This window comes from Ursus americanus, chromosome 14 (assembly GCF_024610735.1).
Source record: "Ursus americanus isolate L20-20 chromosome 14, mUrsAme1.1.p, whole genome shotgun sequence".
In the NCBI taxonomy this organism is placed as follows: Eukaryota; Metazoa; Chordata; class Mammalia; order Carnivora; family Ursidae; genus Ursus; species Ursus americanus.
This window is the reverse complement of record NC_142140.1, coordinates 7,512,411-7,532,976: the sequence shown is the minus strand read 5'-3', so window position 1 is coordinate 7,532,976 and position 20,566 is coordinate 7,512,411. Positions and strand designations below refer to the sequence as shown.

The window sequence follows — 20,566 nt, the reverse complement described above, 5'->3', positions numbered from 1 at the left end:
CGAGAGACTATGGACTCTGGGAAACAAACTGAGGGTTTCAGAGGGAAGGGGGTGGGGGAATGGGCTAGCCCAGTGATGGGTATTAAGGAGGGCACGTATTGCATGGAGCCCTGGGTTTTATATGCAAACAATGAATCATGGAACACTACATCAAAACCTAATGATATACTGTATGGAGACTAACATAACATAATAAAAAAAAAGATGAATAGAAGGCTCAACATCCAATCCACAGGGTGAGCCACTGTTACTGTGGAACATTGTACTATCATCCTCTTAACAGCTGACACTTGCTAAGCACTCACTTGTACCAGTATAAACTAAAAGAGGGATGGGTGGATGGATGGATGGATGGATGGATAGAAAGATGGATGGATGGATGGATGGATGGATGGATGGATAGATATAAATAGACACAGAAATGTATCATCATCTCTCAATCTCAAAACGTACTACTCTTTCGATTTTATAGGAAACTGAGCCTTCTGAAGTTTGTTACTTGCTCTAGTCACTCAATCTGTTAGGCAACTTCACATTCCCTCCCTTTTGATGATTAAGTGTGTGAGGTAGATGCATACAACTTTCCTTAGAACCACCCCCAGAGACAGAGATGTGGCCTCGATGAGGCCCAGGGTCCCCCTGCTTACAGCAGTGCTGTAGAGAGAGAAAGACCACAAAATCAACTTCTAGAGGAAAGTCCTTCACTTCATTATGGGAAAGGTCATGGTCTGATAATTCTCACCTGGATTGAATTAAAATATGTCCAAACCCATTTTAGAAAAGCTTTTGAACCAAGTTTTTAAAATTCAATCCATAATCACATATTAAGTAACTCTGTACTCACTGGTGAAGCCCAGATACCTCGTACAGCACTGGACATACAGTAGGTGCTCGACAGGTACGTACTGGATCTTTACTGAATTTTTATCCATGTGGAAGGTACTTCCTGAAGGCGTACTCGGGGTCTCTGGTTCTTCCTAACCATATGCTTTCAAGTCGAAAAGGGAATATTTCTTTTTAAATAAGAATGGCAGTAGCCCAGGCCGTGGGGGGTGTTCTGGTCAAGCTATTTGCTGCAAATCAAATTTGCAGGAGGCTCCTTAGCTTCTTGGAGCCTTATGGTCTCATCTATAAAATGGGAATAGAGATATCTCTATATTACAGGACTGTTCATAAATAATCACACATTGGATCATACCTTGAAGGAAAGCATTCCAGGCTATGAATACCATAAGGTGGGATCCCAGGGCCCCGACTGTTAAGCCACTCTCCCCTCGTGGGTTTCCAGGCCCCACATGCCCCAGCAGCTGTGGGAGGACCGAACCAGAGGCTCCATCTGGCCAGGAGAGGGCCTGGGCCACTTGGCTGCCTCCAGCTGTGGTTCTGTAGTTCCACTGCCAAGATAGCACTGTAGGGCCCTCCGGCTTCACCCCGACAGCCTGTACGATTAGCATCCAGTTTCATGTCTCCTTGTCCTCCATGCCTGTCTACCTGGGGCCTGACAGTCAAACAGCAGGAGGGGAAGTGCTCAGGTTTATCCATGAAAACGAACTGCTGCTTTTCAGAGAACTACACTAAATACAGGTCCCCTTCCATGATGCATGGGCCCAGCACCAAAGGCCAGCACCAGAAGTCACCAGCAGGTCTGCACAGTTTCCAAGTGACTGCACTTAGGAGGTGCTCAGCAAACATCTGATAATCAATGAATATTATATTTCCATTCCTCTGTCCCAGACCTGGACACTGAGGCAGAATGATGGAAATTTTCCAACCTTCTACACCTCAAGTGCATGAGCCCAGAAATGTTAAATTCCCCAGGGTCACACAGCAGCTCACATCCAAACCGATACCCCAAGATCATAGTCTTCCTATGAAGAATAGGGAGTAATGGTTTTCTTTATATATAAGGGGTCTGCCATCAATGATGGGGTTACAGGTATTGGGAACTTTTCCATACAGTGTCTCCCTTAATCTCCAACAGTGCTACCTTCTGATCTCCACGTTACAGTTGAGAAAACGAAAGTCCAGAGAGGTCAAGTGGGAGAAAGTGGAGAAGGCAAGACGTGAACTCTGGCAGTTTGACCTGAGTGTATTATATTGGTTGGCTCTGCAAAGATTTTGATGAATCCTATTAAGTCAGAAAGAGAGCGAGCGAGAATCAGTTTTCACAGTTTCTTTTTATTAATTCAAAATCTGCAGATTTTTACAAGACATACAAACTTGAGGAGCTTGGAGTTGGCGAGCAAACAAAAACCAAGCCAGCATGATTTTGATTTCTGCTCCAAGGGCGGACAGAGTTAACAGACAGATGCAGGCACTAGGATCTGTTTTGGCGTAGGGAGCCTAAAATAGCTGCTGTCCTATTCCTTGCCTCTCTCTCCAACCGTCATTCATTAATTTCTGCTTTGTGGGCGCCGAGGCTCACTGGCTACAGACAAGTCATCTGGCCTCGCAGCCTTTTTCTGCAGCAGGGTAATAAATGTTCACAAGGACCCAGCAGGAAATGAATGAGGGGACATGTCGAGGTCATGATCATTGCTTCTGGATGCCCATGGTCCTGGGGGAATCCCTGAATCTGAAATAATTCCCTCCATGACCCCAAGAGCATCTTCATGTTATATCATCTTGCCCAGCACTCAGAAGGATGGTTTGCAGTCCTCTAACAGGGACAGCAAGGCATCACAGCAACTTGTGTGCTGTGGACCCCCAGGACGCAGGTTCCTGGGGAAGGCTAAATATATTGCACGTCTGCTTCTTTATTCTGAGGATGGTGATGGGTCAAAGCGACACGTCCAGGACCAATCACAGGCTCAAACCAGGCCCTCAAGACATATTTAGGGAACGAACGGACTAATGAGTGAGTGAATGAGTGAACTGCTTTGAATCTTAGTGTCCTTGCTGGTTAGGTCGTCCTACCACAGAAACTATCCCATGGTTTAAAGACGAACACACTCTTTTTTCTTAAAAGCTAAGTGTTGTACAAGTGTTGTGATTGTAAATTTAGCACTTGCCTTTAAAAAAAATCTCAACTCAGATCAACTCAGCAAACAGTCCCCAAGGGTCTGTTCTGTGTTCTGTTCTAAGCCACACTCGGGGGTTGCCGAGATGAAGAGACACCGCGGGCTACAGGAGCTCCGCAACTGAGAGGGAGGGGTCTACCCCATGGACCCCGGAACACATGGTGGATTCCCTAAGGGGCCGCATGGGGCGCAGAGAGACAAGAGAACACATATGAGCCCCCTGAGGCACTCAGCAGGCTCCAGGGAATTTCTCTGTGTCCCACGACAGGCTCTTCTGCTTCCAGCCATCTATCACTGTATGCCTCGACATCGACAGGGAGGGCTGGGGCCTGAGATCAGACAGAAATTGTTAGGAACATCCGTTTTCCCCCAAAACAGGACTGAGAGGAGGATTAAATGAGACAACGCAGGCAGGTGATCCTGACATGCTGTATCACAAACCACAAAACAGTGAAATCACCACACAACCAACAGTCGGTGTGGACAGGTAAGACCTAAGCCTTGGTGATTGCGGCTTCCCAGGGTGGGAAATGTGCTGGTGATGACAAAGTTGGAAGGAAAATACGTGGTATCCTCAAAGTCAAGGGTATTCAAGCAACACTTCACGGCTCTCTTGGGGGATAAAGCCAATACATCACTGTGAAGGACCTCATGCTGCATGTTGTCATTGGCCAACCCATAAATGGGTCCAATTCACTTTTTCCTTCCACAGAAAGATATCTAAGCGCCTCCCAATGGCCAGGTCTGCTCTAGGGTGGGGGGACTGCAAGGAACAACATAGCCACAACTCCCTGCCCTCATGGGCATTATGGTCTAGGGAGCTGGGCTCGCTTAAAAGTCAGCAAAGTGTACACCAAAGCTTGGCCCTTCCTTTACTTGACCGTGGTTCTTCATTCCTTTTTAAGTAAATGCCTGATTCTGCTTCTTGCTCTTTTTTCCCAGTGATATACTCTGGAGATAGAACCATATTAATACACAGAGACATGGATCTACCTTGTTTGTTTCTGTTCCATAGAATTCCTCGGTGTAGCTACTCTGCGGTTTATTTAACCAGCCCCCTGTTGCGGCACGATCACTAGAACATGAACCCCACATGGGCAAGGACTTGGGCTATTTTGTTCACGGTTCTATCCCCGGAGCCTGGTATAGTGCTTGGCACACAGTAGGCACTCAGCAAATGATTATTAAGTGAAAGGATACATTTGGGTTGTTACCAGGTTGTTTCTGATGATTTGATATCAAACAGTGTCAGTGACCATCTGCATAAGCCTCCAGAGGCAGGAGACCATGTCTGTATGATAGACACGAGCAATAGTGTGCATTGGCCAGGCCAGGGAGTCTGGGTATTTATTTTTAACTTTTTATTTAGAAATCATTATAGATTCACAGGAGGTTACAAGGAAATGTGCAGGGAAGACCCAGGGTCTGTTCCCCTAGCCTCCCCCAAAGTCAAAATCTTGCATAAATCAAGTACAATATCAAAACCAAGAAATGGGCACTGGTGCAATCCACAGAGCTTATTCAGATCACACCAGTTACACAGGCACCTGTGTGGGTGTGCACGTGTACACATGCATGTGTAGCTCTATGCAATTTTATGACATGTACCCCTGTGTAAACACCACCACCACAAAGACACTCAACTGTCCCATTACCACAAGACTCCCTTCTTCCCCTCTTTATGGCTATGTGCCCATCTCCTCATCCCCAACCCCTGGCAACCCTAACCTGTGCTCTGTCTCTATGTCATTTCACTAACGTTACCCAAATGGAATCATGCAGTATGTACAGTTTGGGGACTGGCCTTTTTCACTCCTTCAGGTTCATCCAGCTGTTTGAGTGTTATCAACAGTTCATTCGTTTTTACTGCTGAGTAGTAATTGCACGAGCTGGTCATACCACCATGTATGTAACCCTCACATGCGTGTTTAATGCTAACAGATACTGCGGCATTGTTCCCTCGATGGGCCAGGGCATGAAAACTCTGCTAGGCACTGTCTATGCCACCTACTTTCCCCCATGCTCTTGCCAATACAAGGACGTCAAACATTTTCCTGCCAGTCTCATGAGTGAAAACTGACCTCTCTATGTTTGGGGGGGGCATCCATTTTTCTGATTCCACAGATAGGAGGACTCTTGTGGAAAACTCTTTGCACAGCGAGGGAACCCTGGGGGCCAGAAGACTTTAGGAAGCAGGGTCACCCATTGTGACAGCCCTGGAAGCCAACCCTGGTGCCGATGGTGGTGTAAATTGAAGGCATTGAGGGCCCCAGTTAAAAGTCTGCCTGGATGAAAACCCTTTCCAGGGTGCCTTTGCCATCAAGAGGTGTCATCATATTTCCCCACTCCTTGAATTTGGGGTGACCCCGTGACTTGCTTTAACCAACAGAATGTGCTGGTAGTGACACTGTGCCAGTCCTGGGCTTAGATCTCAAGAGTCCTTGTGTGCTTCTGCTCTGTCTCTCATAGCCCTGACACTGCCATGTGAATGAATCCAGGAGAGCTGCTGGAGGATGAGACACTGCAGGGAGGAGGGATGAGCCATCCCTAGGCCAGCCCAGAGTCAGCCGACCGCCACACATGGGAGAGAGCCCACCAGGATCAACCGAGTCCCCTGTATAACCAATGGCAGACCACAGATATGGGAGGAAGTCCAGCCAGGACCAGAAGCACCACCCAGGTATCCTGCAGATTTTCCAGAAATAATATGAATTTACTGCTTTAAGGCACCAAGTTTTGGGCAGTTTGTTATGTAGTAACAGCTAACAGATACAGCAGTGCAAGAGAAAAGTCTCCAGCCAGACAAAGCTGCCCGGGCTCTGTGACAACGGTACAAGATGGATGTGAAGGAGTCTCTGGCAAAGGAAGTCTCAGATATCTCTGTTCCAATATACAAAAGTCCCAGACAAGTTCCCCCGCTCCATCCGCGGCCCTCAGCCACCCACTCCGAGTAAGGAACTTGAACAACTTCTGTCAAAGACAGCTCCCGTCTTAACATGGCAGTGGGTGAGAAACCCAAAGTGGCGAGGCTGCCTCCTCCCCAGCCTCACCCTCGGACACACGGTGTTTGCAGTTAAAAATACTCTTTCCCCTCCTCTCAGACATGGAAACTGTCCAGGGTCAGCCTCCCACACACTTCCACTCAATTTCTGACTCTGGTTATAAAACCTTGTACCTAAAAATAGATTTCAAGGGGATTTCATAGACATGTTCTCAGGCATAATTGCAGTGTTCCTGCAAACTTTGGAGAAATTCAATTTTAGTCTTTGAACACACACTCTTCAAAGCCCGGCCCCCAGGTATTAAGCATCAGGAAGAGCCGTGATTGACTCCTCTACCTCTGATTCTCCCACAAGGAGGGCAGGTGTCAGGTGCAGCTCTTCCCAACACATTCCTGCCTCATTTGGTTTTAGCCGTTCACCCATGTGCCCACCTCTACATTGCCCAGCCCGGGGTTTGCACACCTGCCTAGTCCTTGCTGTCCTCCTTGCTCTTCCTTCTATCCTCTGCCCTTCCCTTCCTTTGTTTCCCCAGTACAAAGTCAGTCCCAGACACCCCCTCACTTCTTTCTGATCCCATTTGTCATCGCAGCCCCCCCCCCTTCCACTTCACACAAGTGCAGAGTTTAGAATGAGGGAGGATGCTAGAAGTCAACTAACCCAACCTTCTTAGTTTACAGACCGACCCTGGAGAGCCAGGATGATGGGGAAGGATGAAGTCAAGGTTAAATGTGGAGGTAGTGACCAAGGCAGAACTAGAACCCAGGACCCCTACACCAAGGGAGTCACCTCTAGCTCTGGTGAGTTATCCACCAAGTTCTAAACAACAGCAACAACCATACTGATAATTAAAATAGCTCCATTTATTAAATTCTTATTATATGCCTGCCAGGCACTGGGCACACATTTAATTATTACCATCATTTTATAGATGGACAAACTGACGTATAGTGAAGTGAGGTGTCCTGCCCAAGGTCATAGCTATTAACTGGCAGATCGAGGATTTGAAGTCAGGCCTGATGCTAAAGGCAGTGCCTCCTCAAGCCCACCGGAATCCTATAAATTCAATTCCTCTATTGGGGTGTTTGCCTGCATTTTCACGGCACCAAGCCTTATTCTAGGCCCTTCTGTCAGTTTCAGGCTCCCGTTCCCATTCACTCCACTGGTCCTCAGTGGGCCATCATGGCCCCTTTGTAGAAGGGAGCCAGCTTTTCAGAATGGATTTGCTTTCTCAGACAAACTCCACCACTTCCTGGCTCTGTCATGTTGGGCAAGCAACCTCGCCCTCTGAGCCTTCGCTTCCCCACCTACAAAATGGGGAGAGCATGAACCACTTTATAGAGGCACAGGAAAGACAAGACAAAATAAATCCAAGTAGGATGACCTACACGCAGTAGGTCCCCAAGAGTGAGTCCCATTCAGGCCTAGTGGATGCCTTCCCTGCCTCAAATCCATCATGCTCACATCTACTCTCTGAGTACACAAATGTTTTTCTCCACTGCCCACCTCTGCCTTCCAGGGTATCTCCTCCCTAATGGGCCTCATCCTACTTCTTTGGGCATCTATGGAGGCATTTACCTCCCATGGCATGTCCAGCCTACGCCAGAACCCAGGCCCTAAATCCACATCTTTTTTAGGTTCAAGTGTCTTCTCCACAACAGTACTACAATATCTTTGAGGGCAAAGCTATTCTGCAAAATACCAAATCCACCCTCCAAATTGACAGAGCATTGGCACTGCTGGTGCACAGAGAATCCTAAAATCTCAGAGTCTGATGGAGTCTCCAGAAACACCTACTGATTTATTTCAATCATTCATTCAACCAGTATCTTCCTCAATATCTACCATTTCGAAGCCCCGTGCAAGCCTGCGAAGGGCATGGGAAGGGATAAACCCCAATGCCCTGTCCTCTCACAGCTTCCAGCCTAGCGGGGGAGCCAGGAGAGTGAGCGCACAGTTGTGCAGACTCTGGGGGCTGCTTCCCCAGTGGCCATTCCCTCCTCCTTCTTGGCTGGTAGAGCCCTGACTATGCCCCCAATTGACAGCTTCAGAGCTAAGTCCTGGACCTATTAAGCTTCTGGTCCCATTCCCTTGGCTGTGACTGGTTTAGGCATGGTATGTGACCCAATTCCAGCCAATGAGACACAAGAGGGAATCAGCTGGGGGCTTCGGGGGGAAAGAATTCCTACCTGATAAAAGAAGCACAGAGATGCCCTCTGTCTTTTGTCTGAGGGGCACTGTGACATCCCCAGGGAACCTCAGGACAAGGGAGCTCCTCCTGGCTGATTATGGCAGAGGAGAAAGACCATAGGATACTTTGGTATGGATGAGCCCCCAATTACCCACCTGCAGAGTTTTTGATTATGTGAGATAAGAAAGGGTCTTACAGTTTGCCAGTTGAGTCAGGGAATCCAATTCATTGAAACCAAACACAATCTCCCTGGTTCAGCAATTAATACACAATAGTTAATGCTCTAGGGTGGGGTGGGTGGGGCGCCCTGAGGAAAAGTTTCACAAAGAAGTCACATTTGACCAGTCTTCCTTTTAAAGAGTGAGAAAGAGTTGGCCAGTCAGACGTGCTGGCATCTGCAAAGTCTGGAAGCAAGAGCTAGCCCAGGATGTGTGCAAAGGAAAGGTCTGGAGCCCACATACTATAAATGAAGACAACAGGTCCTTTTGCCACATCCTTTCCAGGCCTCACTTTGCTCCTCTGTAAAATGGGACAGAGACCTTCCTCACAAGGTGGTGGAGAGGCTTGAATGGGACTGTGCACAGGAAAGTGCTTGTAATTGCCTGGCCCTACCTAAATCATAGCTGTCATCTGCATTTGGCCTTTGCCTGAGGGATGGCTCATCTAAACCCGTCCCCTCCCTCCAAATTTCCAGCCCGGTTGCAATCTCCCATTCATCTCTTCCTTCAACCCTTTGCAGGCTGCTGTTAGAAATGATTTCTCTATCTGACCATACCACAGTTCTCTTCTCTTCTTTCATTCCGAACAGTTTCACCTAATTCAGTGACTCCATTCAGGAATTCATCCTCAGGAGATGGCCGGCTGCATGCCCAGGGGTCCACATACCAGAATGTTCATCATAGTGTTGCCTATAATAGCAAAATTCTGGACACAACCTGAGTGCCCATCAGGAAGGGATCCATTAAATAAATTAGGACAGAGCCACTTATAAAAGATGAAGGAGGAATATATTTATTCTATTACTGAGTGAGAGAGAGGTACAAAAAAAAAAAACCCTACTATTTACTTACCAATCATAGAGAAATGTCTGGAAAGACATTTGGCAAAATATTAGTGCAGATTAGCTCTTTTTAATGGAATCTTATGTTTTACTTTTTTAAAAGATTTTATTTATTTATTTGACAGAGAGAAAGAGGGAGAGAGTGAGCACAAGTAGGGGGAGAGGGAGAAGGAGCAGCAGGCTCCCTGCTGAGTGGGGAGCCCGATGTGGGGCTCGATCCCAGGACCCTGGGATCATGACCTGAGATGAAAGCAGATGCTTAATGGACTGAGCCACCCAGGCGCCCCTATGTTTTAGTTTATGCTTTTCAATATCACTTGCATTTTCTATAATCATTATGTAACACGTCTATAATTCATGGGTAAAAGCTATTTTTATTTTGAAAGAGAAAAATATAGAAAGAATTGAAGCTAAGATCCACCTTCTTTGGGCAATCTCACCTAAAGTCACATGTGACAGGATTGGAGAGTTTGTGCTAGTTCTGCTAACTTGGAACCTGCTCTGTCTGCTTGAACATTTGCTGGTGTGGTGAGCTCACTATTATGCCAGGCCAAACTCTAATGACTAGAGTTCTTTCACATTGAACAAGAATCTCACTCTTAGTTCTAACGCTGCCTTCTGTGCCTCACAGAACAAGCCCAATTCTTCCCTCTTCCCCCATGCACTTGTCATGCTCCACCCCAGCCACTCGTCAAGGGACATGATTTCCTGGGGGATGCCTCATTTCTAGGCAGAACATGAGTAAAGACCTGGAGATGTGCTAGCATCTGTGTGAGCATGCCGTGAACTTGTCCAGAAGAATGTGGGGCACATGTGGGGACAGATAAGGCCAGGGTGAAATTGGAAAGGTCCATCTATGCCAAGTCAGGATGGGCCAGCTTATGCTGCAGTAACAAAGAGGCCCAAATGGCCAGCACTAAAAGCATGGTCTTTTCACTGATGCTATAGGCACATTATGGGCTGGCCTGGGGCTATCATTCTCAGAAATTGGATTAAGGGAGGCTACATCTCCATGCTGCTTCAACTGCCAAGGGAGGAACAGGGGAAAGTGGCCAACAGTATGCTGGTTAATAAAGCCCCCACCCAGAAATGACAACTGTCACTTCTTCTCAAAATTCATTGGCCAAAGCAAGACACACAGCTATAACTAATAACAAAACAGGCAAGGAAGTTTATTATGTGCCGAGAGAGTAGGAGCTGGAAATACTTCTTTATCACTAATGACTAACCAAATTCCTACATTAAAAAGAAGAGGGAGCAGAGAAAGAGGGAGAGGATGAAGAGGGCAAGGGAGGGAGGTATTTATGATCCAGGCTCTTTGCTAAACACTTTACAAATCTTAATTCTTAAACCAGTCCTACGCACTACTTTTATTTTCTTTCTTTTACTGCTGAGGGAACTGAGGCACAGAGAAGTTAAGCCACTTGCCCAAAGTCACACAGCTAGTAAGAGGTCTGTCCAGAATTTGTTCCTAGGCACTCTTAACCATCATTACGTTACTGAACAAACAGTCGACTGTGAGTCAGCGCCAATAAAAACATTCAGTTATTTCAGAATTCAGCTGGTTGCTCTTTGCACGGATTTGCTGAGAACTTTCCAGGCCTCATGTTCTTACCTACTCCTGATGGCAATGTTTGGGAGATTCCATTCAACATGGCATCTCTGTCCAATGCCAGTTCATTGTACACTGTGCCTCTTATATCCCATCTACATGTTCGACCCTCTTTACACCCCTGCCCTCACAACCCACCCAGCACTATGTTATGACTACTGGACATTCACCTCAACAGTTCATTTCCTCAAACAGCATCAGAAGCATTTTTCAAGTTGCTCACACACTGATGGCCCACCTATGAGTTTTGGTGGATTGTAATCACTGCTTGGCACGATGCCCTCATCCCAGGCTTTTGTTGTTGCTGTCGGGGGGTTGTGACTATTTGGGTTGTATAAGAAATCCACTCGTCCAACACACATTTATTAACCATCTACTATGTGTCCAGAAAGTGTAGTGGCAGTTGGGCAACAGACGCTGGGGTGGAGGCCTTTGGGCACTGCCCCCTTCCCCTTCTTGCCCTCCCCTACCAGGGCATAACACATCACTGCTCTCCGACATCCTGGCCCCATGAAACCAGGAAGGATCCATTAGAAACGTCTCCACACCAGCAGGCTTCCTGCTACCCAGTGGGCGCCATGCAGTGAGGCCAGCTTGGAACTAGAAACGCGGGACTGGGTTTGAGATGTGGCTTCATCAATGAGTAATCACCATATGGGGAAAGGAAGCTGATATTTATCAAGCCATATTATAGGTTTGCTGTGAAGATGGAAAGATAGAAAGATAGGTGAAAAGTGCTCTATAAATGACAAGATGGTGATGATGGCAGGGATCACTGCCATCAAGAAAGTACCTACTGTGTGCCAGGCACTGTTCCAAGAACTTTACTGGTCTTAATTCTTGTCATTCTTCACAAAAGTCCCCATGAGGCAGGTGCTTTTAGTATCTTGTTTTGCATATGAGGAAATAGAGGCTGTTGAAGCCCCACACCCAAGATCACACAGACACGATTAGAAAGCGAAGGCACCGGGGCTGTAAGCTCAGCAGGCTGGCTCAAATGGTAGATGCTCTTGTGTGCACTTGGACTATTTTCTAAATGTGGACTGCACAGCTGTTGTTTTCTCTTTTTGATTCCTCAGTACTGGGGTGAACTTTGGGGGAAAGGGGAACGCGTTCTTGCCTGAAATCATAAACGTTCACTCACTCCTTGGTTCATTGTTGTTGTGCATGGAATTGTGTCCTCCCAAGAGACATGTTGGAGTCCTAACCCCCGGTACATGTGAATGAGACCTTATTGAGAAATAGGGTCTTTACAGATGTAATCAACTTTAGATGAGGTCAGACTCAATGAGGGTGGGCCCTATTCCAAAATGACTAGTATCCTTATAAGGGGAGAAAGATTTGGAAATAGAGACAGACAGCTGTGTAAAAACAGAGGTAGAAACTGGAGTGATGTATTTACAAGCTAAGGAACAGCAAAGATTGTCTGTTACCATCAGAGGCTGGGAAGAATTGAGGAAGGATTCTTCTCTACAGGTTGCAGATGGAGTGTGGCCCTGCTGGTACCCTGATTTTAGACTATTAGCCTCCAGACCTGAGAGACGAAACGTTTGTTTTAAGCCTCCTAGTTTGTGGTAATTTGTTTTGGCAATCCTAGGAAACTGATACAATCATATTTTGAACATCTCCTATGTTCCAGATGTACTGGGAATAGGATATTCATTAAAAGAGAAGGAACTCAGGCTTTAACATGTTCAGTCTGGTGGATCTAGCTTATATAGAACTCAGCTCTAGAGAAAAAAAAAATAACTAAGTAGTGGTTTGAGTAGCAGGAGACATGAATTCTAGGTCTAGTTCAGCTGCCTTAAAATGCTGTATGACCTTGAAGAAGTCACTTTTCCTCTCTGGACCTATCTTTTCACTTTTTCTATAAAATCAAGGAGTTGGCCCAGTTACTTCTCAAGGGGTATGCTAGCTTTAAAGTTCTATGACCTGCTGGGGTGAGGACAAGCAGGAAGGAGCAGGGAAAGCATGGGCAGCCTCCCACCATCCTCTTTATGGAGCTCTGGCACTCCGGGGCACTATTCCTCTGCCCTCATCATTCCAGGGCCAGGTACCAGACAACTAGGGCCAGTCTCTATGTCCCAGAGCCAAGCCTAAACCTGTTTACCGTGCCTTGCCTGTTCCTTCCCATGGAAACCACATTCGAGTCTCCTGTCCATGCTTTCTTCTCGCCTCCCTCTGCCTGCTGACTGAACCCGGGCCTTCCCTTGTGCTGTGGTCTGGCTCCTCATCTTGGGAACGGAAACAAGCTGCCTTTTCTAGGGCCGTCGCTTCCGACCTATTGGCCTCACCATATGTACATTATAATAAACCTATATTTAAAAAGAAGGACAATATCATCTACCTCATAGGAAGGAGTGTCATGAAGTTTAAAGATGAAATACAGGAAAATGGTCTCTCTCACACAGCATCAGGCATATAGCAGGGGCTTTCAAAATGTTACTCCCTTTTCTCTCTCACCATCCATATCTGTTCCCCATGCTTTCCTTCTCCCATCTCTCCCTCCCAGGACTGTCTCCATAATTTGTGGGACTCAGTGCAAAATAAAAATGGGGGGGGGGGGGGTCCCTGTTCAAAAGTATTAAGAATTTCAATATGGTGACCACCGAGCTTTAAATCAAGTGCAGGGGTCCTTCTCAACACAGGACTCTGTGTGACTGCATAGGTCATGCGCCCATGAAGCTGGCCCTGTGCCTTTCTCCTTCCCAACCTTCCTTCAGGTTCCCTTCTGCTTCTCAAATCTCTCCAGCCTGATTTTCCAACCCCAAAGCCCCAGTAATGATCCCCCCCTTTTTTTGTTTTCTACTAATGGATTCAAATTCTTAGATACCATAAAGTTTTAATAATTCCACTTCATTGTGAAGGGAGGAGAGTAGGCCAGTATGAATTACTGAAAGTCGGAGAAATAAGACATTACTAAAGAAATACTGTTTTATCACCCTCCGATTTATATGGTGACAGAGGTGACATGGAGAGGAAGGAAGAGTGGAGGAAGTTGAAGCTTTTTGGATTTGATTTTACAAATAGGAAAGATTTCACTTATTACTTGTACTAAGCATATTCCTTTTTTTGCAAGTGATGCTTCTAAAAACCGTCTCTTTTAAGTAGGTTAATATTTCTCTTGTTGACAATTGCTTCGCTTGCAGAAAACTTTTTAATGCTACAGAGGCTGGTAAATTTCTTCTGCAGTGATTCTATACAACAAAACGATTTCCCTGATCCTGCGGGCAATCTATAGTATAGATCAGCTTACAGACAATTCTTGTCAAAGGAAAATCAAGCCCCGCAAATTCTCTCTGCTCCCCTCCTCTAAGACAGTCACATCTTCAGAGCAACCTTCGAAGATGCAGAGCTCATCACGCACCACATACAACACTCCGGGTTTAATCTTCACTGGCTGCTGCCACGTTTCAGACCTAACTATTGTCCTGTCACAACTGGATCCAGGCCTATTTTGGGGTGGCATCCCCCAACAGTGCACACACCCCCATCTCCAAGCGTTAGCAATCTGGGCCTGGACTGCCCTCCCCCCAACCTGCACGGTCTGCCAAAATCCTAACTCATGTTTCAAGGTCCGGCTCAAAGGTCCTCTCCTCTGGGAAGCTGCCTCTGACGTTTCCAGGCAGAATCTGTGCCTCCATCTGCCCCCACAGCACGTCTATTAGGGCATTTATGCTCCTGCCTGACACTCATCGGTACACCTCTTTCAGAGGGCGAGAGTGTGCCCTCGGGCCCTGCGTCTCGCCCATCTCTGAGGCATGGCCATCCAGAAGCTAAGTAGCAGAGGAGGTCCCAGCGCCAACGCTGACCAGCTGCATGCAGATGGTAACACCAGCTTCACAGCATTGTGAGGCTTCAGTCTGATGATCACCCTAAAGGGCTTAGCATAGAGCCTGGCAAAAAGCAAGCTCAAAAAATATTAACAGTTCTTCCTGAATACTGGTGTATAAATATGGGGTCACAGAATGGCCACACATCCCAGTTTGGCTGGACAGTCCTGATTTATGCCTGTGGTCCTGGAGTTATTATTAATAATGCCCTCTCCCCTTCTCAAAAGAGTTTCCGTTTGGATGACAATTTATATGGCCACCTTTGACAGTCAGGACCAGGTCTATTTTATTTACCAGCTTGTCCCTGCCACATTAGCAGTGCTAAGTACATATTAAGTACTTAATAAAAATGTATCAAATGAATGTTTCTCCCATGCCTAGCAAGTGCCTGCTGCCTGGTAGGAGCTTCATAACTGCTAGATATGGCTGATTTCTCTGTATTTCCAAGCACCTCTTGACTCAGAGAAGGCATGAATCAAGGCTCAGTGACTGAATGAGTGAATGAATGAATGAATGAATGCACTCCCTCCCATTGCTAGTAGTATATCTGGGGAAGGAATGACATGTCACAGAGGTAGGGAGAAAATTCGGTCAGATGGAGGAGGTGAGGATGATGGTCTTCCTGTGAGACTGTGGCGAGGGGTTGTCTCTTCCTAGGGCTGCAGCAGGTCCCTGTTTCCATTTCCCAGCTAGAAACTAGGGATTGATTTCCCCCATGCAAGTAACCACAACCAGTGGGTCCAGTGGGCTCTTGAGGGTGCCGAGACACTTGCCTCCACCAAACACTGCATATGAAGTACAGATGCTCAGGGTTCCAGCAGGTGCTGCCTACCAGCACCTGACATAGGCACAGGGGAGAAGTCACCTAAATCTAGATGCCAGAAGCAGAAGGAAGAGAATGGGAATTACTTCTGCCCTTCCAGGCTCAGAAAGGAAATTTCACATGTTGGTAGCCAAAAATACTTGGATACAGACCATGCACCAGACATGATGATAAGAACTTCAAGAACATTAACTCAGCCATCAGAACAGCCCTATGAAGTAGCTACTCCTGTTTCACACATAGGAAGTGAGTCAGAGTGGGGAAATGACTTGCCAGAGGTCACACAGCCAGTAAGACAGTGTCCCAGAGCTCAAATCGCTGGCAGGGGTAAAACCGAGCAGGAGTCCTCTCCATCCCTCCCCAACCCAATATAAGGAAGCCCAGTTCTTGCTCCTCCTGGTCTGGCTGTGTGACCTTGGGCCTGGCTCAACCTCTCTGAGCCTCACTTCCCTTTTCCAAGGCTAATGCTCTAGGAGGCTAGGATATACTCCATTTCCAGGACATGTCCTCCTCCGCAGACCACAGGGCTTCAGGGTGACCAGAGCCTGGGTGAGCCCAGGCGTCCAAGAACACCCTGATCCACCATGGGGGCCAGGGTGGGGGGATACCTTCTCCACCCATTTTCTGAAGGAGCTCCTGAAGCTGGGCTGAAAAATCAAGCTGCGGATCTGAGAACCCAAGTGTGGGGCTTCGGAGCTCTTGTGTCACCAGGTGGGGTACTGTCAGCGTCGGCTTGGAGAAGGGCTGCGGGAAGCCAGAAAAATGCGAGGAGAGAGCTGCAGAGAGCACCTGGTGGAGGGTCCTCCTGCACTTTGGCTCTCAGAAGCTAGGACAGAAACCGCCTTTGGGGAGGGTAGAAGCCCCTAGCCCAGGGTCAACGTCCATAGCTCCGGTCATTTACCCTGCCTGCAGGACTCGGGGCCTGGAGAAAGGGGGCCCCCTATACTGGGGGGACGCCAGGCAGAGAAGTCAGAGCCAGCTGAGAAGGAGGAAATGGGGGGGGAGGTTCTAGCGCTCTGGACGCCCCCAGCTTCGGGGCTGTTCTGAGCCCGGAAAGTTTGCGAGCGACAGGCGCGCGGTGCGCCCCCTCCCAGCGCCCTCAGGCGCGGGTCCGCAGGCGCCCACCCCGGCCCACCCCGGCCCGCCCCGCCCGCCGCTCCGTGCCCGCTCAAGGTCACTGCTGACAAGGCGCGTGCCTCCGCGAAGCGAGGGGACCCAGGACGCGCTCCGGCTTAAGCTCGGACTCTGGCCCGCCGGGGGTTCCTGGGGTCGAGCGCGTTTGGAAAGGAAGCCGGCTGAGAGGGAGACACAGACCGAAGGAGAGGGGAGGAGGCCCAGAGCCCCGGGCCCGGCCGCCCCTGCCTCACCTGCGCCGGTTCCGCGAGCGAGATGCTGCCGCTGCCGCTGCCGCTGCCGCCGCCACTGGTGCGCGCCTGGCCCGGCCCGGCCCGGCCCCGCTGCGGCTGCGGCTCCTCTGCCGCGGCTGCCCCGCGCTCGCCTCGCCCCGCGGCCCCGCCGCCGCCCGCCTGCCTCCCTCCCTCCGCCGCCGCCTCTGCCACCGCTGCACTGCGCTCTGCCCGCCTCCCTCCCTTCCTCCCTCCCCTCCCCGCTCCCTCCTCCCCCGCGCGCTCCCCCTCGGCCCTCCCCAAACTCCGCACGGAAAGCGCCCCGCGGGACCCGGAGCGCGCCGTCCCGCCCGTGCCCTCCTGCACGCGCACGTGTGGGTCGGCCTCGGCCCGGGCGGTGGGGGGAGAGGGAGGGGTCTGCAGCCTCTGCCTTGGGTGCCATCTCCAGGTACCTCTAGTGGCAGCAGCCCCTTACTCCGCCCCATCCCCACCTTTAGCTTGGCCCTTGGAGGGACCCCTCCCACCCTTCCACCCTGGGGTCAGGATGTCCCAAGCCTTCCCTGCACAACTGAAACCTGTCGTTGGGGTCATACAGTTTGGGGTGAATTGAGGTATGGAGCGGGCATTTGGGGAGACCTAGCTTTGGGGGAGGGGGCTGGCTGGACCAATCCTAGGGAGTTTAGCAGGAGGACACTCAGACCCTGATAAAGGACTCCAGTAGGGCAAGGGCACCTGTTGGGCCCAAGCCTCCAGCCTCTCAGGCCTAAGGCCTGGAGGAGACCAGGAAGAGGCCGTGCCTGAGGAGAAAGGCAAAAACCCCAGGCACACTGAGAGCACCTCCTCAAAGCAGGCTTCCCCTCCTTGGCTCTGGCCCCAGGTCGCTGAAAAGCCTAGCTCCACCAGGAAGCTTGGCCACCTGACTCCAGCGCCTTGGTCCGTTCCATGCCATCAATTAATCATGCTCGCTTGCTTATTTATTTATTGGCTTTATAAAAAGCCAAATGCACTGCTCACAGGAAGACAGAAGATGGGCTCCCATGGGGGTGGGGGCAGGGAGGGCCTGACCAGAAGGACTCCCCTTCCCCAGGCCTCTGCTTGGTGAATGAGGAGCTAGGGCTGGTGAGACCCTGGGCTCTGGGTGTCTGCTGCAGCTGCTTTCAGGGAATGGCTGGGATGGAGCCACCATTCATGGAGCCAAAAATCCCCATGGGCTGTACTCTGCAACCCTAGGATGGGGCAAACGATATTCAGTCTTGGGGGCTTAGGCACAGAAGAAAGAGAGGGGTCCTTGGAGGCCGGTGACCAGAAAGAAATCTGACGGGTGTGAGAGGAGGTATCTCCAGGCTCTTGGCTCAGAGCACTCCATTCTCACTGTTCTCACTTGGCTTGGCAGGCAGCATCTGTATCTTCTGCCACAGCCCTGTCCTGTCTCTAGAGTGCCCAGAGGGCATCTCCCCATGGATGACCCCCCACCCATACCTCCTCCACCTTCCCAATCCCAGTTAGTGACACTGCCATGCCTCCAGATGGTCAGCTCCATGTGTCCCCATCCCCAAGTCCTCACTGATGGGGCCTCTGCAGTCTCCCTGAAATCTGCTTGCTGGCCTCTATTGAAGGGCCCTCCTTCAAGCCTCCAGCACCTCTCCTCTGGATTCTCACAGCTGGCATCTTACCTCCATCCTGCTGCCACACTGGCCTTCATGGAACCAGACGTGGACCATGTCTGCTCCTGCTCTAAAACCTTTCATAGCTCCCCAGTGCCCTCAGAAGTCCCATAGCCTCAGGCTGCCATTTAAGGCCTTTCATGCTCTGTCCCCAAGTGCCCTTTCCACTCCTTTCCCACCTTAGTTCACAGTGTCCCTCCTTGACACACACTTAACACTATACCATGTCTATGTCTCATTTCTGTTCCTTCCATGAAAATGCTTTTTGCCTCTCTCAGTCAGCCTCTGCCCAGTCATGGTGTCAAAGTTTGGCATTAGTTACGATCTCTTTTATGAAACCTTCAGAAACCAGCAGGCAAGCTGAAAAGTCAAAAGGAAAGGGTGTGAAAAGCCACAAAACGTGAGGCAACTCAGTGCAAAAGTGAGTGACACCATAAAAGTCCTAGGGACAAAACTCACCAGCTGTGTGACCTTGGGCATGGCCTCAACCTCTCTGAACCTGTTGGTTCATCTCCTGAAAGAGTGATGAATTCCACAACCTCCTCCAGTATAAGCACTCAACAAATGGTAGCTACGGTTATTCTCGAACACCTACTGCGTGCTAAGCCTCTGGGATTTACGAGGGTGATTTGGTAGGGATTTGAAGGACAGCAAGGATTGTACATTCAAATGCCCATAAGAACCAGACAATACTGAGTCAAGTGCACTTGTTCTGACAGTATGGCTCTCCCTCCTGGAATTTACCAATAAGAAAAAGCAACAATGTACACGAAATGGCAAACAGCTACCAATGGCTGTTTGGGGAGGGAATAAGGAGTGGCGGGGACTGTGGCATCTGCGTATGTACACGGGCATAGCCACTACTCCTCTCCATTTGACTCTGGCCAAGCAGGGTTATGAGCCCAGAGTGCTAGTTTTCTATTTTTTCAAGAGAAGCTGGACATCTGGATTTTTATGTGAAAACTCCTGATCTTTAAATGTCAGCAACTAATTTTTAAAAATTTAAAACTCTGAGAGGACTGAACACAATATAGTTGTGATAGGTTTTTGGCCAGAGGCTTGCAGTTTATGACCTCTGGGTTAACAGGAAGTAGATCAATGTTATCTATTTACACACAGACACACACTCCCTCCTCTCCTTTCTCCAGCATAATGTGGTCATGTCCACCTCAGAGGTACAAAGGGTCATAAGAATGGAGTGGAGGGAGCGCCTCACTGCAGTGGACATTATGGGAGGGTCAAGTGAGGCACCCAGGATTAGAACCAGAGGGGAGGGCCTGGTTCTGCCCCTACAGCACGAGGGAGCTCAGTCAGACCATCTGTCCTCCCTGAGCCTCAGTCTCCTTGGGTAGGGAGAGGGTGGGTGATTACTCAGATGCGGTAAAGGTTGTGTGAGGTGATGAGCATGTGAGAAGTGAGGACACGGGAGGTCCCGCTGACAACGCAGAGGAGCATCTGCTAGTGAGAGAGTTTCAACAATCTGGACGCCCAGGAGAAGTCCCACTCCACTAAAAATAGGGCCCTGACAGACTCTTAAAACTTGAAGACTTCTTGAGAGATGGAACTGGCAGCAAATAAAGAGAGAAACGGCTGCTTCCCTCTGCCGGACGAGTAAGAAGAGCTGGGGAGGTGACTGGCACCTGGCAAGCCAGTGAGCATGTCCTCTCTGAGCTCCAAATAAGAACAGAAAGAAGCACTGGGCCTCTTTTGTGTGTTAGGGAGACAGGGGCCAGAAATGGCCATGAGCAAACCTGGGAATGGCCGTGTGATCTCAGGGCCACGTGAGAGTCCCTCAAAAGGGTTGGATGGGATGGGATTAAAGCTGACTTTATTTTCCAATTCCCCACAGGGACCATGTCTTACTATTTTAGTCACAAAGTTATTAAATGCATAACAATAATCCTACTAAGCAAAAAGGAGACTTCTAAGTAAATTGATGAGGGAGACGTTCAGCAGATGGAAGCCACCCTTAAAACAACATTCTCAGAGCTAGAGTTTTACCTCATGTACCTGGAGAA

At 49.0% G+C, this 20,566-nt stretch overlaps 1 protein-coding gene across 1 annotated transcript in view; it reads right to left on the bottom strand.

The window, feature by feature from the left end:
• ATP2B2 (ATPase plasma membrane Ca2+ transporting 2) overlaps nucleotides 1-17,002 on the bottom strand; it is a 365,851-nt gene extending 348,849 nt beyond the window's left edge. The window contains exon 1 of the mRNA XM_045808236.2: nucleotides 16,906-17,002. The gene's annotated coding sequence lies outside the window, so the exon portion shown is untranslated. The remainder of the gene's footprint in view (nucleotides 1-16,905) is intronic.
• Nucleotides 17,003-20,566: the final 3,564 nt, after the last annotated feature.